The 24866-nt window shown below is 35.2% G+C and overlaps 1 protein-coding gene across 1 annotated transcript in view; it reads right to left on the bottom strand.

Moving 5' to 3' along the window:
• The window catches only part of PTPRD (protein tyrosine phosphatase receptor type D), a 1111022-nt gene that overhangs the window by 876580 nt on the left and 209576 nt on the right, over window positions 1–24866 (bottom strand). The window contains exon 2 of the mRNA XM_034987987.1: window positions 19997–20054. The gene's annotated coding sequence lies outside the window, so the exon portion shown is untranslated. The remainder of the gene's footprint in view (window positions 1–19996; window positions 20055–24866) is intronic.

The following is a 24866-nucleotide window of genomic DNA, read 5'->3' as shown; positions in this document are numbered from 1 at the left end:
TCATCTATTAACCTCTTTTCTGTGAGAGCATAAAGAATTAGTGGTCATAAGATATAATTGGAGAGCTAACTTCGCTTTCATATGTAGGGCACTTTCTTTCTATTTATATTTAATTTGCTAAAGTGATCATGAGATGAAGAGAAAAGAATGTGTCGTTTTTATTTGGGCTCAAAGCCAGGCAGCTTAGCAGTAGAGATTTAATTTTTAAATTTAATTTTAATTAAAATGAGAGGCTAGAGATGTAACAAAATTCAAGAAATGGAAATTAAAAAATAAAATCCTGGGGGAGCACACACTTAAAGATTCATGCAGGCTTCTGAATGAAAATATCAGCATTTCACATTATTCTCCTCACATCTCTTGGTGATAAAGATACAGCTGTACATTGACATCTGTGGCAAAATTATAGATACATTTAAAATATGTTTTAGATAAATACATATACACTTGTGTATTATACTACCCTTTGACTTCTAAATCAGAAACTATGTATTACAATGGTAATGGTAACATTATTGCATAAGCTACACACAGATATATATCATAATTAGCTAAATTTTTCAATTTTCCCATATCTTCATGAAATGGGCCTCAGCTTATTAATTTATAGCAGTGCCTTAAAAGGCATTTCATTTTGAGATTCTTTGTCTTGAATCCTAAAAGAGCATCAGGATAACATGGGAAGAGACTTAGCATTGTCAAAGGAGGAAATATGAAATCCAGGACTTTAGAAGATCTTCAATTACTCTCTTGCTGATTACCTGAGCATCCAGTGCCCTATTGGACTTGGTCATTTGGCATAGAAAATTATCTGCTGTGACATTTTTCCCTGTGCACACACCGAGGCTGCTAAATTCTGTTGAACACTGCTAAAAAATATCACTCAAAGGGGTAAATGGTGCCAATATACACTCATGATCACTAATCTCTCCCAGGATCTCAAGAGTATCTGGGAATCCTATTCACCTTCCATTACAGAACTTAATTCCCATTCCGTGTAGATAACATTTCAAACCTTCCCAACTCTTCTCAAATCTTCAGCTCATCCATCTCCTCCTTCAAATCCAGAAGATTACTTAAAACCAGTGGGGAAACACTCTTGGACTTCTCACTGTCTAGGCTATAACTGGCATCCATCTTTTCCCTTGTTGGAATGAAGAAGGGTTGGCTTTCCATCTGGCTAATTGATCTACCATCTATCTATATTCTGGAACCCTTCCCCTCTGGGTTGCTTAGAAATATAGTAAATTCTCCACCTTCCATCTGTTTGTATCTTGAATTTCTCCACTTCTGAATAAGTCTCAGAATTTCATCATGCATGGTTTACCAAAAACAAACAAACAAAAGAACACCAACAACAAAACGCCAAAACATTTTCCAATCTAAATTCCCTCAGCAAATACTACTGTTGTCTCCCCTTTGCAGTCAAAAGTTTTGAAGGTGTTATCTATAATTTCTGTCTCAATTTCCTGAAGACATACAATGTTATTTCTTCCTGCAGTATGCCATTGACCTAGCTCTCACACAGGCTATCAATGCTTATGTATTGCAAAATATGGACACTCTTCAGTTATCCTGCTTCACTTCGTAGATGCATCTGATATTGTTGGAATCTTTTTTTCATAAACTTATCTTTCCTTGCCTCCTATATTACGACTCTCTCTTAATTGGCCTCCTTTCTCTCTGGCCTCTCCACATAATCCTTTGAATGATCCTTTTGCTCTACTTCCATTTTAAATATTGATGACCATCAAGGCTCGTTCTAGTCTTTTTCTCTACTTCACTGTTAAGGACTTATTGAAGTTAATTGAGGAGCCCCTTGGTAAATTCATCTACACCAAAAGCTTCAAAAACTATTTTCAAACTGATGACTCCCAAGTCTACTCATCCAGCACAGACTTCTTTCCTAGGCTCCAGGTCTATATATCCAACTGCTAGCTAAACATTTCCATGTGTATATGCCAGGGATACCCTAAGCCAAAATGTTGACAAATGCATGATCTCTTTATCCCTCTTCCACACTTAATCCTCATCTTGTTCTCTGTCCCTGAAATGCTACCACCATCTACCTAGGATACCTCTCACATCCAGTAAGTCACCAAATCATTTAGATTCCATTGTCAAATTAGTTTCTGGATACTTCTCTTTGTTCCTACAGCTACCACCCAGGTCCAAGTAAATACTATCTCCTCTCTGAATGGTTGCCTCCTCTTCTTAATTATCCTTTCATCTTCAATATTTCTCTCCTCTAATTCACTCTCCACAGTGCACCTATGGTGATATGATTATGACATTCTCCTGCTTAATATCCGTAGAGCCTCCCCATTGCTCTTATGATAAAGCTCAAACTTCAAAACATGTCATAACTGATAAGACCCTTCATGATCTGACTTCAGATATTTGACAGCCACATCACTCACCCCCCTCCTCAAATTCTGTCATTCACACATATTGACCTACTTTGAAATATAATGTCTCTTGCCCAATTCTAAGCCTTCACATCTTATTTCCCTTCCCTGGAATAGTTTTTAGCCTTCCTGTTTTTGGTTGATCTTGTTTATCCTTCTAGTCTTAGGTTACATTATCACTTCCTCAAGCAGCCCTTCTTGAATTATTGGATTAGCTTAATAAATCCTACTGAAATATGACTTCAACATTTATGTACTTCTTCTATCACACTTTTTTTTTTATCATTGCCCATTGTACTAGTTTCCTATCACTGCTATAGCAAATTACCACAAACTTTATGGCTTACTTATTATATTACAGTTCTAGAGGTCAGAAGTCTGAAATGACTCAGCAATTCTGTGTTCCCTCTGGAGGCTCTAGGAAAAAAATTCATTTCTTCACTTTTTCCATCTCCTCAAGGTTGGCTGCATTCCTTGGCTCACGGCCCCTTTTTCCATCCTCAAAGCCTGTAATGTAGCACCTTCAAATCTCTTTCTCTAAACTATTTCTGTCATCACATCTCTGTCTCTGATTCTGTCTCTCCTGCCTCCCTCTTTCCCTTATAAGGACCCTATGATTACCTTGGACCTACCTGAATAATCCAGGATAATTTCTCAATCTCAATATTCTTAACTTAATCACACCAGCAAAATTTCTTTCACCATGAAAGCTAACATCTTTGTAAATTCCAGGGATTAGGATGCAGACCTCTTGGGGTGGGGTGGGGGAATTATTCTCCTTCTCATACTAACTTTTCCTGTTAGGTTTATGAAATCTCCTTCCTTCCCAGTGCCCAACACAGTACCTGAATGAAGCACGAGAGGTATTCAGTACATATTTATTATGAGGAAACATGTAGTTCTAGATGTGATTTCTATCCATTGATATAGATGTAGATGTAGTTATAATAAATGTATATAACATCAAACAATTATGAATTAAGGAGTATAATTATAAACAACTAAATGTATTTTCAAACCAGTGTTTTTATTTATTTTTATTTTTTCCTATTCTATTGCCCCTTTAAATTTTTCAAAGGGACTATTTTTCATTGTGTCCCTAAATAAACATTTAGGCAGGCACAATTGCTTCTCTGTCCACTTTCAGGTATTAAAACAATCTATTGTTACTTTAAATCACAAAACACAGTTTCAATTAGGTAATTACAACGACCCATTTCATGAATATGTCGAAACTCTGGGTGCACTTTTAAGTTGAATCACTTCTCCCCACCCATCTTCCTTACTGCATTTTCTGACCCTTTCTGTGTTAGGATAGGGGTAGAGGATGAGAGTAAAGTGGAAAAAAGCTATTATTTGACTGAGTCTGTGGAGATGATATAATTTTAGTACTCTGGACCTGGCAAATGTTCACAGCAGACTCTCCTGTGCTCATTCATGGACTATTGAACTCCATCCACAAACAGCTCTCTTCTAGAACTCTTTGGTTCTTAGAAGTTAAACCCTACCTTCTGTCAAAGTCCCTTTATCCCTCCAGTTGACCTGCTTGTGAAGGTTAGGACCACCCCAATGAAGCTTCCTCTCCTGTGTGTTTAAAAAAGTAGTCCAAGGAAAAGCTGATGAATCCATTGTCCCTACAAACTCTGGGGATATTATTAATATCTTCATACCAGCCCTCTTCTCTACTGTAACATACCACTTTAGCCAGCTTCTTGCTCATAGACTTCTTAGGCTTTGCTCAGATACTAGTCCTCTATGTCCTCTAAATTGAAGGGATACGTATTATGCTTCACATGGTCTTTTTAAAAAACCCTTTGGGAGATATATGTGTGTTGGGGAAAGAAGAGTTTCACAAAACACCTGTCTCCAAAGAAAAACTCTTTAAATCTCCTCCTTAAAAAAAAAAAAAAAAAAAAAAAAAAAAAAAAAAAAAAAAAAAAAAACATCTAACTATGGGTGTGAGAGATTTAAGAGTTACATAGCTAGATCACAGACACCTATTTTTGAAATTTTCTCTCATTGTCTAGAACCTTACTTTTGAATGTAGGCCCTCTCTGAGTTACATATTGATACTATGTATCACTGCACTGTCTTGTCTTATCCACTCTTTAATCTCAGTAAGAAAAACATTGTCCTCATTCTAAGGATGAAGAAACCAAGGGCAGAAAGGTTAAGAAATATACTAAAGATCATATTATTGACAAAGAGTGGGCCCAAAATTCAAAACCAAAATTCATGTTTCCTTATATCATAATCTTTTTTTTGATTCACTGTATAGATTCTTTTTTTAAAGTTTATTTTATTATGTTATGTTAATCACCATACATTACATCATTAGTTTTTGATGTAGTGTTCCATGATTCATTGTTTGCGTAAAACACCCAGTGCTCCATTAAATACGTGCCCTCTTTAATACCCATCACCATGCTAACCCATCTCCCCACGTCCTTCCCCTCTAGAACCCTCAATTTGTTTCTCAGAGTCCATAGTCTCTCATGGTTCATCTCCCCCTCCGATTTCCCCCCCTTCATTTTTCCCTTCCTACTATCTTCTTCTTCTTCTTTTTTTTAAACATATAATGTATTATTTGTTTCAGAGGTACAGGTCTGTGATTCACATTCTATCATAATCTTCATCATACTTTCTTTGTTTAAATGTCCATCTTCCCTATCAGATTGTAACTTCTTTCTTATTCCCTTCACTGTAATGCTCACCTATGTTTAATCACTGATAGGATTCTCAGTTTATTATGCAACATGAGATGGTGTATTGCTTAACATGCTATATAGAGGGAATGGTTTTTCTTTTTAATAACAATGGCAAACAAAAGAAGCAAAGCAAAGCAAACTTAAGAAGAAAAAAATCTCAAGGCATAAAATGCCATTGCTATAATAACCGATTAAAAAAACCAGAATAATCCATTGTTTTTGTCTACAAAGGACCAAAAATTCAATTTTATGCTGAATTTTACACTAATTTTACAGATGTTCATGGGGCTGTGACCCAGCTGCTGCATGGAAACATGCTATTTTAATTATTGTAGAGATGTAACTCACATTGCCCACTGCCAAGCTTCCTTTAGTGCATTTCATTTCACATTTTAGTGTCAAGAAAAGTTATCCTTTTTTGGAGTAAATGTTTATCATAAAATCAGGTAAATGACTTCTATTTTTGCCTTAGTCTCTAGAAGGGGGTTGGGCAAAATACAGCCCATGGGTTAAATCTAGTCCACTGCCTATTTTTATAAACAGTTTTATTGTTACACAGTCATATCCATTCATTTATGTTTTGTATATGACTATTTTCATATAAAATGGCAGAGCTGACTAGTTGCCATGGAGTCTGTATGACCTACACTTCTAAAATATTTACAATATGGCCCTTTAGAGAAAAAGGTTACTGACCCTTGTCCTAGAAAGTTTAGATTGCCATTTTCCTTTATATAAGACCCTGTATAACATACTGCTGTATATTACACTGCCCTCCTGTTTCTCAAAAGTAAAAAAGTGATTTTTTAACTTTTATCCATTTTTTATCTCCTATGTTTTCCCTTAGTTTCTTGTCTTTATTATTATCTTTTCCATATATTATAACAATTTAAATTTATTTTATATTACTGTATTGCATGAACCTTCAAAAGGTGTCTCAAGTTACTTTTGGAATAAAATGGCATAAAAGCTATATGCTTTATTTTTTGACAGGACGACAGCAATGTATTTACTACAGGGTGAACTTGAACTAAGATCCAAAATCATTTATCTATTAAAAGCTTTAAGTACTACCTTTTAAAAGTAAAATTAAGCTTTATTTATTTTTTTATTTCTTTATTGATTTTGGGTAGGTAAGTAGAATGAAAATTAATGTTTTCCTATGTCTCATTATAATAAACAGGATATTAAATTGGGCATGTGTTCTTCATTTCGTGAAATGCCACTTAATTACAGAAGCAACCATTGTGTGCTATAAAGTGTGTGTATGTATATATATGTATATATATATATATGTATATCCATATCATTGGAAACAAATATAGATAAAATCACAATGACTTTCTAATTGAATGCTTCTGTTTTATATAATACACTGTTTTCTTAGCAAATCGCATAGCCCCTCTTTCTTTAACTGCTCTCATCCAAAACTTTCATAATATTTCTAAATTTTTTTTTTTTACTTTATAGGATTCAGAAATACACCAAAGATAATATATAAAAAGGTCACACTACAAAGAATTCTATCTTGACTTCTAACCAAGTCTAGACCATATTAAAGGTTATAAATTCAGTGTTTCTAATTCAATACTAAGAAGACTTTTATATTTTCAATGCCCTTTTGGTTATGAATATATGGCAAGTATTTGGGAAGAAAATATAAATTCCAAGACTTTATTCTAAGTACTTTGCTTCAGTTTCCCATGCTATAATTAGGCTATAATTAGGAGATTAAGTGAGATAATTCTATACTGACTCTTCCAGTTTAAAAGAAGGGGTGTGGTAAGCCCTTGTTTTAAAAAGAGTCTCTCTCTATGGAATTTGTTATGTTGCTGGTCAAATCTTACTCTTCAGATATATGGTGATATAAAATGAACAGCTGTGTTACTCTTCCTTCCTGTTTTCTGCCAGATTTTTTAAAAAAGATTTTTTAAATTTATTTGAGAGAGAGAGAGAGAGCACAAGCAGGGGGAAAGGGTAGAAGGAGAAGCAGACTCCTTGCTGAACAGGGAGCCTGATGGGAGACTCGATCCCAGAGTCCTGGGATCGGGACCTGAGCCAAAGGCAGATGCTTAACCAATTGAACCACCCAGGTGCCCTGTTTTCTGACAGATTTAAAGGAGATTCTTCTGTATTTTGTCTTCTAGTTGAAAAACAAAAATCTGTCATCATGCTTAAGTCCCCTGGGCTGGCTTTTAAGCTCTCCTATTAGACACATTCTAAAAATTATCTGTAATCTGAGGGCTCAGAACCTTGGTATGCTTAACCCAAAGAAAACTGAAATAACAACAAAGATACAAACTTCATGGTTGGCTTAATGATATATCACTATAAATATTCAGCCAATGGCTTTAGGGAAACCTTTGTCTTGTCAAAAAGATCCAAAAGATTTGAAGGAACTAGAGAGTCCTAGAAAGGCTGGGAGGAGTTGATAGGTATTTGTTGTCATTTTACAAGTACCACAGATCTTGTGTGTTTTTATATTTTTATTTCATTATTTTATTGTATAAGTAAAACAGAATAAAGTATAAGGGTTTTCTGGAAACTATTTTAAAGTTATGCAGTTTAAAAGGTGGTTATTTATTTATCCAAATAATAGATATACCAATCTCTGATTATATAAGATTCCTTCAAGTAATTCCCAAGAATTATCAGAAAAGCAGTTTTAAACATGTTTTTAGATTTTTCAGAAGAGTTTAACATTGAACTGAATTGTTTTCCTACAATCCTTACCTAATTGGCTTATCAAAGTTCTTGTACAAAATCATTGTAATGGGTTAAGATTCTTTGTCCTTCAAATTCTTATTTACATTAGATTTCACTGTGGCATCACTAAATAAGAAAAAATAACAAAATAGAGTGGGTTGTGTGATTTTAGGGGGAAAAATCTTTAAATGAATCTTTACCTCATTAATCCTAAGTGGTGTCAGTCAGTTGAGTCTAATAGCTGTGAGTGTTACTACCATGGTCAGTTCCAAATTATAGTATTGATTAATTGATTGTCTTCTTCCAGTTGTGAATTATATTAGTGGTGGCTCAGGCAGCCTGGCTTAGGGCCAGAGCTTAATTTTCAATGTAAGGCAACAAGCAGTTTCACTGTTTCACTGCTGTGGTTAAGTGGATGCTAAGAAAGCAAAAAGCTTTGGAAAGACAATTGGACAAAATGGAATGTACTAAATATAAAGAATATGCACTTATTTATAGTCTCTCTTCAACCTAGAGAAACAGGTAGGAAAAGAGTAAGTCAAGAATTCATCATTTCTCAACCTCAGACTTCTAAAAGTCTTAAAGCAATTGACTGGAAGATGAGAAGAGGAGGGAAGTATGATGGTCCAGAATGACAATGAGCCAGCATTTAGATCTGTGGAATTAAGTCCATTCAAGAGAGAAGTGTGGTGACTGGTACTTTCAAATCAAGTAGAACTTAAAGTAGATTATGGGCTCCACTACATCATAGGTAGAGCTGTCCAGGGAAGCTTAAAAAGCACCTGCCATATTGTGGCACCACCAGGGGAGCAGTACCATCTTCTTAGAATAATAGAAACATTACCAAGTTGAAGACAAAACCAGAGGCACTTGTTTCTTGTTAACTCTCTGCTTTAATGAGGAACATAAAATGGATGGGTGTGTTTATCATTGATTCTTGTGGAATGGGAAAAGCTAAATGGGGCATTGAGAGATTAATAACTTTCACAGATCCATAACTTTGTGTTTGCTTGCTGCCAGATCAATTCCTTTTTCCTAGAAAATCTGAGGGGAAAATTGGTGTGGGATGGAGTGACTCTGATTATAAAATAATATTCACATTAAAATGTATTTATAATCATTATTGGTATTTCTTCTCAATATGAACAAAATTATACTTGATTTCACAGAGAATTAGGAAGAAAAACTTTCTTCCTCAAGTAAAGGAAATGATCATGAAAAAAATGAGGAAAATGATTTAGGCGTCCTAAATTTGAAAGCTTTAAAATCAATGTTTAGACAAGAGTGATAAATGGAAGTTTATAAATGGGGAAAATTGTTATGTGAAAAGCAAGGTCAAATAATCTGATGGGAATTAGAATTTTGTGGAAGCAATTGATATCAAAAAGTGGAGAAAGCCTGCAAGTACACATGTCAATGAGAAGAAAATTACTCTTCTCTAAGTGGTACTAATTTCAAGACTATTAATGACTCACTATATATATATGAAAATCCTTAATAGAAGCAATGATGTAAGAGCTTATTGGCATATCCTATTTAAAAAGTTCATAGAATAAATCATATATAAAGGTATAGGAATTCTTCATGGCTGTTTCAATGATCTGTAGCAAAAACAAAGTTAGAGTTGAGAAATTAATATATTCACTTCTTTTATTTTAAAGATTTTATTTATTTATTTGACAAAGAGTGAGAGAGAGAGAGCACAAGCAGGGGGAGTGGGAGAGGGAGAAGCAGGCTCCCCACTGAGCAGGGAGCCCGACACAGGGCTCCATCCCAGGACCCTGGGATCATGACCTGAGCCGAAGGCAGACACTTAACCGACTGAGTCACCCAGGCTCCCCAATATATTCATTCTTAAAAAATATTATCATAAGCTATACTCTTTAATAGGTGCTAAGGATACTTGAGGGTGGTGATAAAAACAAACTGCATACCTTTAAAGCAATCTGTTGAGTAGTTAGTAACTCAAGTAACTAACACCATATATGATACTACAAATCTAGTGTACTAACAACTTGAAAGAATAAATGTATACCTGTGTGGACTTCATTACTTAGGTGGTCACCTGGAAGACAAAACTATGGTCTTAGCTCCTTTTGGGAAGGATCCAAATATAACTCATCCTGGTACACTCCTCAGCAATTAGCACAGAGACCCTAGTACTAAATGGGTTGTCCATGAATATTTTTTGAAAGAATGAATGCATAAGAATATAGCCTTTCTTTCTTTTTTTTTTTTTAAGATTATTTATTTATTTATTTTGACAGAGAGACAGCGAGAGAGGGAACACAAGCAGGGGGAGTGGGAGAGGGACAAGCAGGCTTCCCGCCGAGCAGGGAGCCCGATGAGGGGCTCGATCCCAGGACCCTGGGATCATGACCCGAGCCAAAGGCAGACGCTTAACGACTGAGCCACCCAGGTGCCTCAAGAATATAGCCTTTCAATCAACTTACTCCCAGTGGCAAGAAATAGCTTGCTAAGAATATACTAACCTTGGGCGCCTGGGTGGCTCAGTTGGTTGGGCGACTGCCTTCGGCTCAGGTCATGATCCTGGAGTCCCTGGATCGAGTCCCGCATCGGGCTCCCTGCTTGGCAGGGAGTCTGCTTCTCCCTCTGACCCTCCCCCCTCTCATGTGCTCTCTCTCATTCTCTCTCTCTCAAATAAATAAATAAAATCTTAAAAAAAAAAAAAAAAGAATATACTAACCTTAAAGAGACACAGCAATAAAGTCATTAATAAGATCTAAGCAAAATTAAAGTGCTTGGGATCTAATATTCAAGTATAGCTGGTTTTCCTTCTCTCCCATTCCCTCTTTTTACCTGAATAAATTTGATTATCCCTTAGATTCAGGCATTCCTTTCCTGCCTGTAGAAGTTGTCCCTTACCTATTTGGAGTAGATTAAGCAACCTTATTATGAACTTCTATACTTCCCATATTTGGGGGATATTTGCATTCTCCTATAACTCTTTATTTAATTGGCTATGCATCCTAGATGGACTGTCTGTCTTATTCCCCTATATGTTCCTTAGGCATTAGCAAAGGGTTTGGCACGTAGACAGCTACTTGGTTTTTCTGGTCCGTGTCTTATTTACCCCTCTTTCCCACACCCAGCATCTAGTTTGCAGATCCAGGTAGCTTTACCTGAGAAGCAGTGCCTGTCCAGAATTCAGCCACTTCTCTCACTCCCAAGGCTGTAACTCTGTCTACGTCTTGCCTGCATAATTGCAATAACTGCTGTCCTGGTGCCCTTTTCACTGCTCTTGCCCCTGTTAGTCGGTTCTTAACCCAGAAGCCTGAGGGATCCTTTTAAGATATATACCAACCACATTACTCATCTGTTCAGACATTCAGGAAGATGTCATCTTACTTAGGATACAAGTCAAAGTTCTCACTAGGAGCCACAAAAGTCTGTGCACTCCAGGCACAATGGCTTTCTCACTACTTCACACTTTAGTGAGCTCCCTCCTCGTAGCCTTTGCTCTTTCTGTTTCCTTTCTCTAGAATGGCCTTCCTTTATTATCTACAGGACTAACTTTTTACCATCTTGAGAGTTTTGCTTAAAAGTCTCTCTCAATTCAAAATTTCTAAAATTTCAATATTTCCCTTACCTAATACTTTAATTTCCCTTTCGTGTTTTATTTCTCCTGTTAGTACTAATTCAAAGTCTGATATTCAGCAGGTAGAATGAACTTTTATTCTGGGTGGCTGGGTGTCTGTTTGATGAGTTGGTATCCATTTTCACTGACTATGAAATATTGTAAACACCCCTGCTCTTCACTATGTATATACTCTATATCTATTTCTCTTTACCATCTGCCTCTCCTACTCTAAGATGTTTTTGTTCAACATTGTATCACCAGCATCTGGAGCATCTAAACTACTATAGGAACTCTATCTGTATGCACTTATATTAGCTTACCCATGCTTTGCATTAAAAGGTACTACAAAATGGTGTTATATTTATTTGCTTTTATGTTATTTAATTGATTGTGGACTCCTTGAGAACAGCTCTCTTTTTTTAAAAAAAATTTTATTGTTATGTTAATCCCCATGCATTACATCATTAGTTTTAGATGTAGTGTTCCATGATTCATTGTTTGTGCATAACACCCAGTGCTCCATGCAGAATGTGCCCTCCTCAATACCCACCACCAGGCTAACCCATCCTCCCACCTCCCTCCCCTCTAGAACCCTCAGTTTGTTTTTCAGAGTCCATCATCTCTCATGGTTTGTCTACCCCTCCGATTTCCCCCCTTCATTCTTCCCCTCCTGCTATCTTCTTCTTTTTTTTTTTTCCTAACATATATTGCATTATTTCAGCTCTCTTTTTTGTAACCTTTATCCATCTCCACCATCTAGTATAATGACTGGTTAATAAATACTTAATGAATGAAAAAAGGATTTTATGCATAACCACAATTACTCATTTAAGATATGTAAATTATCATAACTATGCCTTCATTTACTATGTTAACCTACTTTTCATCAAGGTAAAATTATTTATACAAACTTTCACTGGTGCAAATATAACCTTATAAACTATATATTCTTAATGTGTAAATTTATCTGCCTCAAAGATTTTCAGTAGCATAAACCTTGTGATTGAGGGGAAAATATTATATATAAACAATCCTCTCTTGGCATTAGTATGGGTTTAAATAGCAGTAATATAAAGATCTTAAGCAAATTTTAAACAACTGTTTTCAACAGAAGATATTTTATAGATCTCATAATTCCATTCAATAACTACAAATGATTTCTGATCTTTTAAAACATGATATAAAAATATGATTCTGAATAGGAAAATCTGGGCTCAGATTCAGAAGTCTTTTTTTTTATAGTTTGGAATTATTTCACGTGCTCAGATTTTAACAAAACATGAGATTAAAAAAAATTATCATTAGGTCTGCATCATCACCACAAGAACAATAAACCTCTAAAATCTTTGCCAATACATTATATAAGATCATACAAGTCATGTTTATCAAATGTAGAAAAAATAGTCTTAACAATTCCTATAAATGTAGGAACCAAAAAGCTACTGCTTGTTTTGAGAAATACTGTCCTTCCTGTGTGAACCTGTTTTGTAACTTCACTTCCTATTTATTACCCCTGACTGAGGCAACTCTCCCATGTTTTTTTTCTTTTTTAAAGATTTTATTCATTTTTTCTAGAGAGACAGAGAGAGCAAGCATGAGCAGGGGTAAGGATAAAGGGAGAAGCAGACTCCCTGCTGAGCGGGGAGCCCGATGGGGGACTCAATCCCAGGACCCTGGGATCGTGACCTGAGCTGAAGGCAGACACGTAACCAACTAAGCCACCCAGGTGCCCCAACTCTCCCATGTTTAACACAGCCCATCCTAAGCACTCTTAACTTTATCCCACTGAATATATAAGAAATTGTTCAGATACTCACAAAAACTCACATTACTTGGAAATGCAGAGCCAAATGCAATGGGTATAGCTTAGTTCCCAATTTAGGAGATCTCAAAACAAAACAAAATAGCAAAAGCATAGCCTTTTAGATATTCTTGAACTTAGCTTCTGGATGATTCTTTGTAGCTGAGTTTCTAAGCCCTTCCCGTTGGACAGCAGACATCCCACTACCAAGCACCAAAATTTAATGTTTCAGATAATCTCATTACAATCTGATATTTCATCCCCCATCTTCCTATAGCCTATAACTAGGAAAACAGTGTAAGATGATGAAACAAATAAATATGGATACTTAAGGATTTGACACCTAAGAAGGTTCTCAACCTACTAGTTGGTTCTGGTTCTATGTTCCACCACCTGTAACTGAATTTGATTAACATTTTTAAGTTATTTATTCAGTCATTTACTTTAGAGAGTGGAATCTACCCTTGTATGAACATAGTCTTGGATGATTTGACTATTAAAGTCACTCTAAATAGGAGTTAGAAGTCAACCTCTATTTAAATAGGTCATGATATTAAGGAGTACAGTTGTTGTGATGAACAATGAGTGTTGTATGTAAGTGATGAATCATTAAATTCTATCCCTGAAACTAATATTACACTATATGTTAACTAGCTGGAATTTAAATAAAAACTTGAAACTTTAAAAAAAAGTCAACCTCTATTTTTAGCTCTGTTTGGTTGGCCATTAGAAACCATTAATTTTCTCCTAACCTTTACTTTGGAACTTTTCTTCCTTCTTATCCATTTTTGTCAATTTGAATATAGCCAATGATTTCCAACTTGATCACATAACTAAAGCCTGACAGATTTAAAAATACACACATGTTAATGGAATTTGATTCTAGACAATTACATGGTCAAAATATATCCTTAGTTTGGATATATATACATGTAGGAGATATATATAAGTCCATTCTCATTAAAGTTTTTTGCAAAACAAGATTTTCTTTCTTTTCTTTTTTTAATGAAGAAAAATTTTATTTTTTATGAGCAGCTTAAAGTTCAGAGAAAAATTAAGGGGACCTAATTGTTTTTTATCTTCTCTTTTTAGAAGCAGCCTAATGATTATGACCAAAAGTAGGGTGGACGATTTACACTTTATATTGATTAATATATAGTATTGTCAGGGAGAATGATATAATTACACAATATAGCTACCTTATAACATTTTTAAAAGATATTTATTTATTTATTTATTTATTTATTTATTTAAGAGAGAGAGAGAGAGAACACAGGGGGAGGAGCAGAAGGAGAGGAACAGGCAGACTCTGTGCTGAGTGCAGAGCCTGACATGGGACTAGATCTCACAACCCTGAGATCATGACTTGAGCTGAAATCAAGAGTTGGACACTCTCCTGAATGAGCCATCCAGGTGCCCCTATATTGGTTTTATACTGTTTTATTTTTGTGTCATTATGAACATATATTAGATTGAAATTCTTCTTCTTTTTTTTTAATCATCATGACTTTCTTGAACAATTCAAACAATCCAAACTGATAGTCTTTTGATAGGGGTACAATTTAATATAGGTGATGTTAACAGCAAATTGTTATGTTTAATCCTATCAATCTTGACTTAAAATGATAAAAATAACAAACTAATACAAAACTTAACATAAGATCTATAGTAGTCTATGTAAAAAATACCTTTCTTTAGGTTTTGGCTGTTTTACAAGACAGATTGAAACTCTACAAAGGTGACTTTAATTTAAAACTCTACAAGTATAGTCAGATCAAGAGATAGCAGCCTTTCCACATACTGAAGGTAGTCTGTAGATACCATTTGTCCCATTGTGTTTAATTCTAGCCATCAACCTGAAATGTGAAACATATTATTGATGTGCTAGGAGGAGGCATCGGACCATGAACATCTGAAACTCATGTTATAGAAGGAATGCTTGAAGGAGCTATGGATATTTTACATAGAAAATAGAACACAATGGAAAGAAATAAAGGCAGATATGTTTTGTATCAATTTAAGGAAGATCTGTCTGGGAATTAGAGCTATCCAATAATGAAAATGAGGTTAATATATAGTTCAAATCACAGACTGGCTGACTGTGCATCATGGGGAAGATTCCTGTAGAGTACTATACTGAACTATGTGAACTTCCTTAGTCATTATGCCTTGAATTTTTTTTTTTTTCCATTGAAGGATAATATGGCCTTAAATGCAGAGTAAAAAAAAAAAAACACCTGAGTCACAGATACATTACCAAACATCTTTCTGGTCTTGGGCAGGTCATTTGTCTTCTCTGGGTCTAAATTTGTCATGTACAAACATAGCCTGGAGTATTTAAGGTCTGTATTAGTCCTAACATTCACTGACCATATAAATATAGACATACTGAATCAAACTCTCAGTTCACTCACGGTAAAGAATTATTGCAATTATAGACTTTTAGAGCTGGAAAGCATTTAGCAACGCCCCCCAACAAGTTGTTAGATTATACATATCACTGTCCTTATACTGACTTGTTAGTAAATATTTTTAGTAAGCCTTTTAAATGCAGTGCATAATACAAAGGTTTTGGTTACTACCCTTGAATGCAAAAACGTAACTTCCTTAAGCAGAAATACTCAGAGTACATCCTGCTGAGCTTTCTTCTTTTGGCCATACAGTCTGTTTACACAATTAACCTTCCATTAATTAGATTAACTTGTTCTTTACTTGGGATTGGCAAATTAATACTGTAATCAAAAATCTCTAACACAGATCTAAATATGCCCCCCCCATGTGTAACACTGACAACTTCTTTACTAAAAAACCTGAAATCTGGCGCATTTAATGGATGCTTACTTAGCAAATCTGCCTTATTTCTCTAAAATAGCGCTAGTCAGAACTTCATAAACAATTCTTAAAATCACCTAAAAAAACCCCGTAGTGTTTCTGACTTTCTTAATTGATGAAACTCTAAGAGTTAACTGAAGTTCCAGAAGGTGACTTTAATTATGTGAAGGTATTTATAGGTATTGGCATTTGTCCTTATACTAAAACACGATACCGCTTAGCATATAATCAAATGTTATCGTTCACAAGAAACTAAGTTACACTTGCCAAAATAAGCGAAGCACTTGGCTGTCGAACTCACAATAATATTATGTTCACCCTATATATTTTTGAATTTCCCAGTTCAGTTTAACAGATTCTGGCTAGTATTAGCTTGATTCAATTATGAAAAGTGACAGTGACAATACATGAAGAAGAAAGCTCATTTAACCAAATTGGCTGAATTTGGTCAATGAACCCAAGGCAAAATATTTTGAAACTTTAATTCAAAAACATTATAGTCATCATTAACAGTATCTTAGAGGGATGCCTGGGTGGCTCAGTCATTAAGCCTCTGCCTTCGGCTCGGGTCATGATCTCAGGGTCCTGGGATTGAGCCCCGCATCGGGCTCCCTGCTCTGCGGGGAGTCTGCTTCTCCCTCTGCTTGCCCCTCCCCCTGCTTGTGTTCTCTCTCTCTCTTTCTCTCTCTCTCTCTGCCCTTCACAAATAAAGAAATAAAATCTTTTTAAAAAAACCAGCATCTTAGATATCCTATAATGTCCTCAAGCAGTCATTTATTAAGTGTCCATGGTGTCAGGGCACTCTTTTAAACACTGTGATGAATAGGAAGATGAGTAAGAAGATACAGACTCTCCCTTCAAAAAATTTCCCATCTAGACACTTAAGGAGGAACTGCCAGGAGACTGGAAGCCTCATGCTTTTGCTATTTAGTAGGATGGTCTTGGTTCTCTCAATTCAAAGCAACCTCAAAACACGGTGGTGATTGTTGTCTCTGGAGTTCCACTTGGGTTCAAATTCTGATACTACTACTACTACTTGTGTGACTTTGGGCAAGATATTTAGTTTCTCTAGTTCTCAGGTCCCTATCCTAACATGGAAATAATTCAAGTATTGACCTCAGAGTTTTACTATGAAGAATAAATGAGATATGTGTGAGATATGAAATTATTATTCATCTCAAAAATAAAGTTTAAATGCATTTAAGGGATAAAGGATACAAGGGATAAAGGATACATTAAATAAGAAATCTGTCTTTTATCTGGCAAGATTAACAAGTTGAATATTTTATAATATGTTAGAGTTAATAATCTGCTTTTAGACTGATTATCTAACATTCATGGACTATGGACTACCTGGAAAGAAGAATTTCTAATGTAATCCCTAAAGCAACATCACTAGTGAGCTGGTGATCTCTGACAAATGGAGGAAAAGACAATTTGGGAAATACTGATCAAATATAATGCTGTAAGTAAAATGTTCTGGGCTTCACACAATTGTTTGACAAAATGTCTTATATTTTTTAGGCTTTCTGAAGAAGGCAGGGTTAGAAAGAACTAGATAGATTTGTTAAGTCGCAGAAGAGCCTCTTAAAACACATTAGAATGAGTAGATATTAACCTGAAAAATATTTTGGACCTGGTTCATATCACTGTCTTTGGTGGAGTGGAAACACTATAAAATGTAAAAGTCAGAAAGGTTGCAGTTTGGGTTCTTGTTCTAACTCTTAGTTGTGACAGATCTTTGTTCCTTGACCACCAGTTTCTTTATCTGTAATCAGAATATATGAGGATGCCATGCAAAGCCCTTTACTTCATGCTTGGCACATCTTAAGGGCTCAGTAAGTAGTACCAATAATAATCACTGTTATTTTTATTGTCATTTCTGTGATGAGATGAAGATAGTTATACTATTTTGTTTCCACTTTTATTCATCTTGAATATACAGGCATGAGATACTGTGTTCTCTGATTCATCTGTCCTGTCTCCAGAAGGTAAACTTCTAAAATACATTGCATATTTCCACTTTCAAACATGCCTATATATGGGCAGATAAGTTCCTGACCTCCTGTTTCAATGAAAATAATAATGATAACATTTACAGACTACCCTATACATCCCCTATTATATGTCACGTTCTGTTCTGATGGACTTTTCATATAAAACTCGTTTAATTCTCACAACAGTTTAGGAAGTACGTACAATTATTATCTCCATTTTACAGATGAGAAACCTCAGACACACACAAGTGAATAATTTGCCTAAGATCAAACAGATAGCAAATAGAGAATCCAGGCAAGTCTAGGTTTAGGACCTATGCAATTTGCCCCTTATAATAGAATTGATTTATTCCGAAGAAGCAATATCATAAATGGAAGTATGTTTGAAATATTTTTATTGACACTAGATCAGACAGAGATAGAACTTAAAAGAAAATAGGAACATCATTTGTATTATTAGTTCTATGGGAATAAGTACTTTGGATGCCTGAACAATGGGTTTTTAAACTTAGTCTGGAACATGATGTGCTCAGAAAATAGAAACTGATTCTATACAAATTGCTGAACCATAAAACAGAATGATTAATATCATAAGAGAGTCATGAACAAAGACACAGGAGTTCAGAAGACAGCATCATTTTGACTGGGGATATTCAGGAAAGCTTTAAGGTGAAGGTGAGCTGAACCTTGATATATAAAATAGAAACAATGAGGAACTAAAGGGGAAAAAGGCTGGGAGCCTGAAATAAATTTACTACAACCTCTGTGTCCTTGTTTGTTTGTTCAATTCTCATCTAATTTGATTTCAATCATATCTTGGTTTCTGAAGGAACTTTGTGTGCCTTTTTGTATATTAATATTCCCTTTTTTTCTTAGAAACATAAGAAACATCAACTAAAAAATGAAGTTAACAGAGAATTTGAGAGGTGGTATTCTTTCCTTTAAGCTGAGAACTTAAAATTTTTAGGAAAGAGGAGTATTTAAGCATGCTAAGTAACTTTTAAACTTTGTAAACTTTATTTACAAAATTTGTATTTAGAAACCTCAATTAAAATCATTTTAGTTTATTTTATAATTCATCACAAGTTTATACAGGATAATAGTTTTAAATGGTAAGCCAATGGATCAAATGCTTTAGAGAGAGCATAGGAATGATTTATTTCAGAGAATTATCATTTTAAGATTAGAAACAAAATATTAAGCTGCAATGGGCAAGAAAAATGGACTTGGTAGAGGATTTTATAAAAAAAGTATTATTATGATAGATGAAATATTTATATTTGAGAAAGGATATGTAAGATAACAAAGCTGTGTTAATAGCAAAAATTTTGTTGTGAAATACTGAGAACTAAAGGCATCACATTATAACCTGTTATTGTTTAACAGAAATTAGACATTTAAAATTGTGCTAATCTGTTTGCTAATCTGTTTTCTTGCTTTATTCCCTCATTAACAATAAATAGCTTTGTAGCTTCCAGAAAAAACAAAACAAAGTATGTAGGCGAGACCACCGCCGAGGGCTAATAATTTCATAGCAACAGCAGCAGCTAAATTCAATCAACATTTAAATCTATAGGCATCTGCTGCTCCAGTTCAAAAACTTTAACCCATTGTTAGATTTCCCACACATTGATGACTAACATCGTCCGTGAGTCAGAATTGAAAAACAAATCCTTCACTGACAGATCATTTCCTAGTTATTCCATTGTTTTGAGTATAATTTTATTTATAAAAGAAAAACTGGTTATCCATAGTAAAGAACAATTTAATCTTAGCATATTTTATAAGAGGAATAAAAAGTGGGCAGAATACAATGTTTGAATATATCTTCCATGCATCCATTCCAATCAGTATTTATTGAGTGCCAACTATACAGCAGGCACTGTATTCGGTATTAGAATCCAAAGAAGAGAAAGAAGGGTTAAGATGTGTTGCAGACTTACCTGGTATCAGCCACTGTAGGTATTCTCAGACAGTACCTGGCCTCAAGAGGTTCAAAACCTAATTAACAAGACAGGAAACAAAATTATTTTAAAAACAATATTTCAAACTCTAAATTGTCTTTAAGATATCGTATTTCTGCCATCATCTTTTTTTTTTTAAGGTTTTATTTATTTGACAGAGAGAGACACAGCGAGAGAGGGAACGCAAGCAGGGGAGTGGGAGAGGGAGAAGCAGGTTTCCTGCTGAGCAGGGAGCCCAAAGTGGGGCTCGATCCCAGGGCCCTGGGATCATGACCTGAGCTGAAGGCAGACGCTTAATGACTGAGCCACCCAGGTGTCCCTCTGCCATCATCTCTTAAGGTAGCTTGGAGACAGAGAGGAGAAAAAGCAAGAGGATAGATGAGAAGCTGGTATCAATTTTATGTGATAAAAATCTTTAATTGAAGTAGTGAAATGCCAAAAATTAACATGGAACTTTCTTTGTCTATATGCTGTAAAGTAGTGAATATTGACTCTCCCTTAATATTTTGGATTGCAACTAACATGTCTGACATGAAATGGCCAGGCTTCCTTCTTGCACCTGTTTCATCAAGTTTACCAAATGTCTCAGTTTGTTGCTTCCTGAAATCACATAATATATTTCAAAACGGCCATCCTTTGTTCTTTATGGAACTGGATGCCACCTAGATTGTTAAACCCTGGAAGCCAAGCTAAAGCAAATCCTCATTTGTCCTAGTCACCCTAGGACTAGCTAACATGAAGTTTTCTAAATCTTCTAAGTATTGCATTTATGTAAAAGAATCTCAATTATTATTTTTTTAAACCCACGACTCTAAAACAAATTAAAAAGTCAATGTATCCTAATTTCTCAATGGGATCATTTCGAAGTTTTAAAGACTATCTTAATTATTCTTGTTTGTTTTCATAATTGCTTCCTTCTGTCTACACTACTATCTTCTCAACTCTTTACCAAGTGTTCAACTCTTATTCCTCCTTCAGTTCCCAAAGGAAGTTGTCATCCCACATGGAAAGCATTTTTTGATATCCTGCCCCCCCCCCCAAGTTTTGCTTAGATAGATTTCCTAGATACTCGAGCAGTTCTGTGTACTTCGTTGGTACATTACGTTGTGTCACAGAAACCAGACCGTTTCCTTTTTCCTCCTGTTATAGAGTCATGCTAAGTTTTGCAGATAGATATGTCCATGTGACGAATTCTTCACAATGGAATACAGCCAGATATAAATCATGGCAATATCAAACCTGGCTTGGGCGCCTGGGTGGCTCAGTTGGTTAAGCAACTGCCTTCGGCTCAGGTCATGATCCTGGAGTCCCAGGATCGAGTCCCACATCGGGCTCCCTGCTTGGCAGGGAGTCTGCTTCTCCCTCTGACCCTCCCCCCTCTCATGATCTCTCTATCTCATTCTATCTCTCAAATAAATAAATAAAATCTTAAAAAAAAAAAATCAAACCTGGCTTAAAACTATGTCATACATAATCCTTCATTCAATCTTCCCTATTCACAGGTAGAATCCCTGAGGACTTACAGGCGGAATGATCCATAAGACAGAAAGAGCCTGGTCCTTCAGCCACAGATCTCAGGATCACCCCTCACCCCACTAATAAAGTCTATTGATACTAGAGAGTTACAAAGATGACCATCCATCATCCCAGCCTGACTAGGAACATCAATTGGAATTGGAGTTTTGTGTAAATAGTTAAATTTCAGTTCTCCATGCCATTAAATTGTCAGGTGCTTGTCATAGTACTTAGCCTACCCAGACTGGGACTGTTTGATTTGTTTGATCTCTCCCATTAGGTTGTAAACTATAGTACCCCCACAGCAAATGGTTTTGTCATGTTCCAGGTTTTAGCTGAGCCCCTGACACAAAATTCCTCTCTTTTTTAAATAACTGAGATCTTACGATAAAATGTACCATGAAAATTTCACAGGAAACATTACTCTAAATACAGTTATTCCTTTGGTGGTTAATACAAGGCTTCATCCTGCACAGGCTTCAAAATACCTCTTGGTAAATACTTTAAAGGTAAAATCTGATTTTGTGTAGGAGTTCAAAGCAAGTGGAAACATTGAAACATTCTTTCAAAACTGCTTTCCTAGGCTTCTATTTGCAGTTTTTCCTACAATGGTGAGAGCATTACAAAACCTTAGTCAGAAGTAAGGGACTCAAAAGCTCCTTGAGATAGTTGCAGTGACTTGGAACATCCTTCTAATCTCTATTGAGGATTTAATGCCGATGGAGAGAAAATGAAAGGTAATTTTCTTTCCTTTTCAAAACAATAACCAATCACAGAACCCAAGACCTTCTGCTCTTCTCAAAGTACAATGAAATAGCTTTTGAAGTTTAGACAAAAATAGAGACGTCTGACAAGCAATATCAAGTCTCAGTCAGCATGCATCTATATATTTATTGCCAACACACATCTCTTCCCCACCCCCTTACTCTTCCAGCCAAAAACACTACATGCACTGACGCCTTTTGGGCAACCACCTGTTTGAGGCCACTTCCAAAAGGTCTCCTCATAAATCTCACCCATCTGTCTGTACTATCATCCACTTGCTGGTTAAATTTAGTACTCTTTGTCAGAACCTACCTTTCAGACACATACTTCCTTTACCTCCAGCCCTATTTAAGTAAGGGAAACAAAGAAGAAATGGTCCTCCTTGCTTCCTTTCTGAAGAATTAAGAGAAAGCTTTTTTTTTTTTTTCCTGCAAGACATTCAACTGCCTTTTAACCTGAAGAAAAATCCTCAAGCTCTGTTCCACAGCTCATTTAAATTATTTTTGAACGGCACATTTAGGCTAGATTTTATGGTAACTTTAATAAATTTGTAGTTTATTCACATCAATGTTAATATATAATTTCATAATTTTGAGTATAATTTGCCAGGGGAAGTCGTTTCTTAAAGTATCCATAGACATTAAGACAATTCTTCTCAGACCATCACAAAGCTACCTTTCTTTTCTGAGCACAAATATCAACCTAATGGCCTGTTGATCTAAGTAGAAGGGACAACAGAAAGATTTAACACCAGCCATATATATATATAACTCTGTTCTTCTAAGTCATGCTTAATGTTTAAGTCAACTGGACTTCCTACTGTAGTCAAAGTACAAATTATTAAGAAGTCTCAGTTTTTTTTCTGAAAATTGAGGAAAATAATGGATTCTCATAAGCAGAACAAAATGAATTTTCAACAACTGATTTAGCCAAGTACATGCAATCCAGCTCATCGACCATGCATGATGTGTGTGAGAGAGTGGAAGAAACAAGAAAAAAAAAATGTTGCAATGCACAGGTTCTCTCATTTCGATGGTTTTTGCCAAAGCTCCGACTAATTGTTGTGGCTGAGGAAATTGTAAGTGCTAAAGTCAGTACCTTTCAAAAGCAGAACCATCTATGGTGAAGTATATTCTGATCGGATACAGTTTTATTATTTACAGATGTGCATGGAAAGTGGTTCTAAGAAATTTTGAAGGTTTCCATTTACTTTGGTCATAAACCCAATTTTTCCCCACAGAAATAACAAACATCTCATAAGTAGCCTTTCATTTTGCATGGATCCTTTCATTTACGTCAGGAGAATATCATCTTTTATTTTATTTTTTAAATGGAGTTAGCTGGAATCGAATCATGGATATTTTATATTCTGACCCATGAAAAATACTTGGGACTTCCTCACTGTAATTTTTCTTTGCTGTATGGCATGGCTTCTGTTACAGTGTGAAAATTCCAAGTTTCATTACTGACCATGACTCCAGTATATGTAATAGGCATATTTTAATTGAAGTACTTCAAACCTTTTAAAAAAAGTTATTTCAACAGAAAAGCTGGAATTTAATTTATGTGCTATAGTGTGATGCTTTCTACTCTTCTATTTAAATTAGAAAAAAGTTTACTTCATATGAAGTTTCTTTTGCTACTGACCTTATTCGAAAACACCTCCCCCAAATGACTTATTATCAAAATGCATGTTATTTTAAAAAAGATTCTATATTAGCACAAGCAACTGGGACCCTTTAAAGTAGTTTAAAATTACATATTAAAGAGATTCTATTAAAAGGCGTTCATTCTCTTTTATTCAGAATTGTTTGCACATCTTTTTCTTTAGTCATTATTCTCACATTTTCACAGATTTGAATTAATATTAGATAAGCAATGCTAGGTAAACAAACATCCAGGAAAAATAAAATTTGAAATACCTAAGGGTACCTGACTTGTAAAATTGTCAAGTCCTGATTTCATATGCAGATGATATAGTAGGAAGCCAGTAGAGATGAGTGTGTGATTTTAAGCTCTGTTTTGTCAAATATGTTGGAACCCCTAAGTTACATAAGTTTGCTTCTTTCTTTTTTCCTTCCTTCCTCCCTCCCCCATGTGTCTCTTTCTCTTTTTTCTTTTGTTCATTTTCTTTTTATTTTCTCTTTTTATTTATTTGTTTGTTTAAAATTTTAATTCCAGTATAGTTAACACATAGTCTTTTATTAGTTTCAGGTATACAATACAGTGATTCAACAATTCCATATATTATTCAGTGTTCATCACCATAAGTGTACCCCTTCACCTATTTCACCCACCCTCCTACCCACCTTCTATCTGGTAAACTTATCTCTTATTCTCTACAGTTAAAAGACCATTTTTTGGTTTGTCTCTCTTTTTTTTCTTTGTTTCTTAAATTCTGCATATGAATGAATCATACAGTATTTATCTTTCTCTGACTTATTTCACTTAGCATTATACTCTCTAGATCTATTGATGTTATTGCAAATGGCAAGATTTCATTCTTTTCTATGGCTGAGTTATATCTATCTATCTATCTATCTATCTATCTATCTATCTATCTATCTAT

The sequence above is a fragment of the Mirounga leonina genome, unplaced genomic scaffold (genome assembly GCF_011800145.1).
Source record: "Mirounga leonina isolate KUSES-001 unplaced genomic scaffold, KU_Mleo_1.0 Mir_447, whole genome shotgun sequence".
Classification (NCBI taxonomy): domain Eukaryota; kingdom Metazoa; phylum Chordata; class Mammalia; order Carnivora; family Phocidae; genus Mirounga; species Mirounga leonina.
This window is presented reverse-complemented; position numbering and strand designations above follow the sequence as displayed.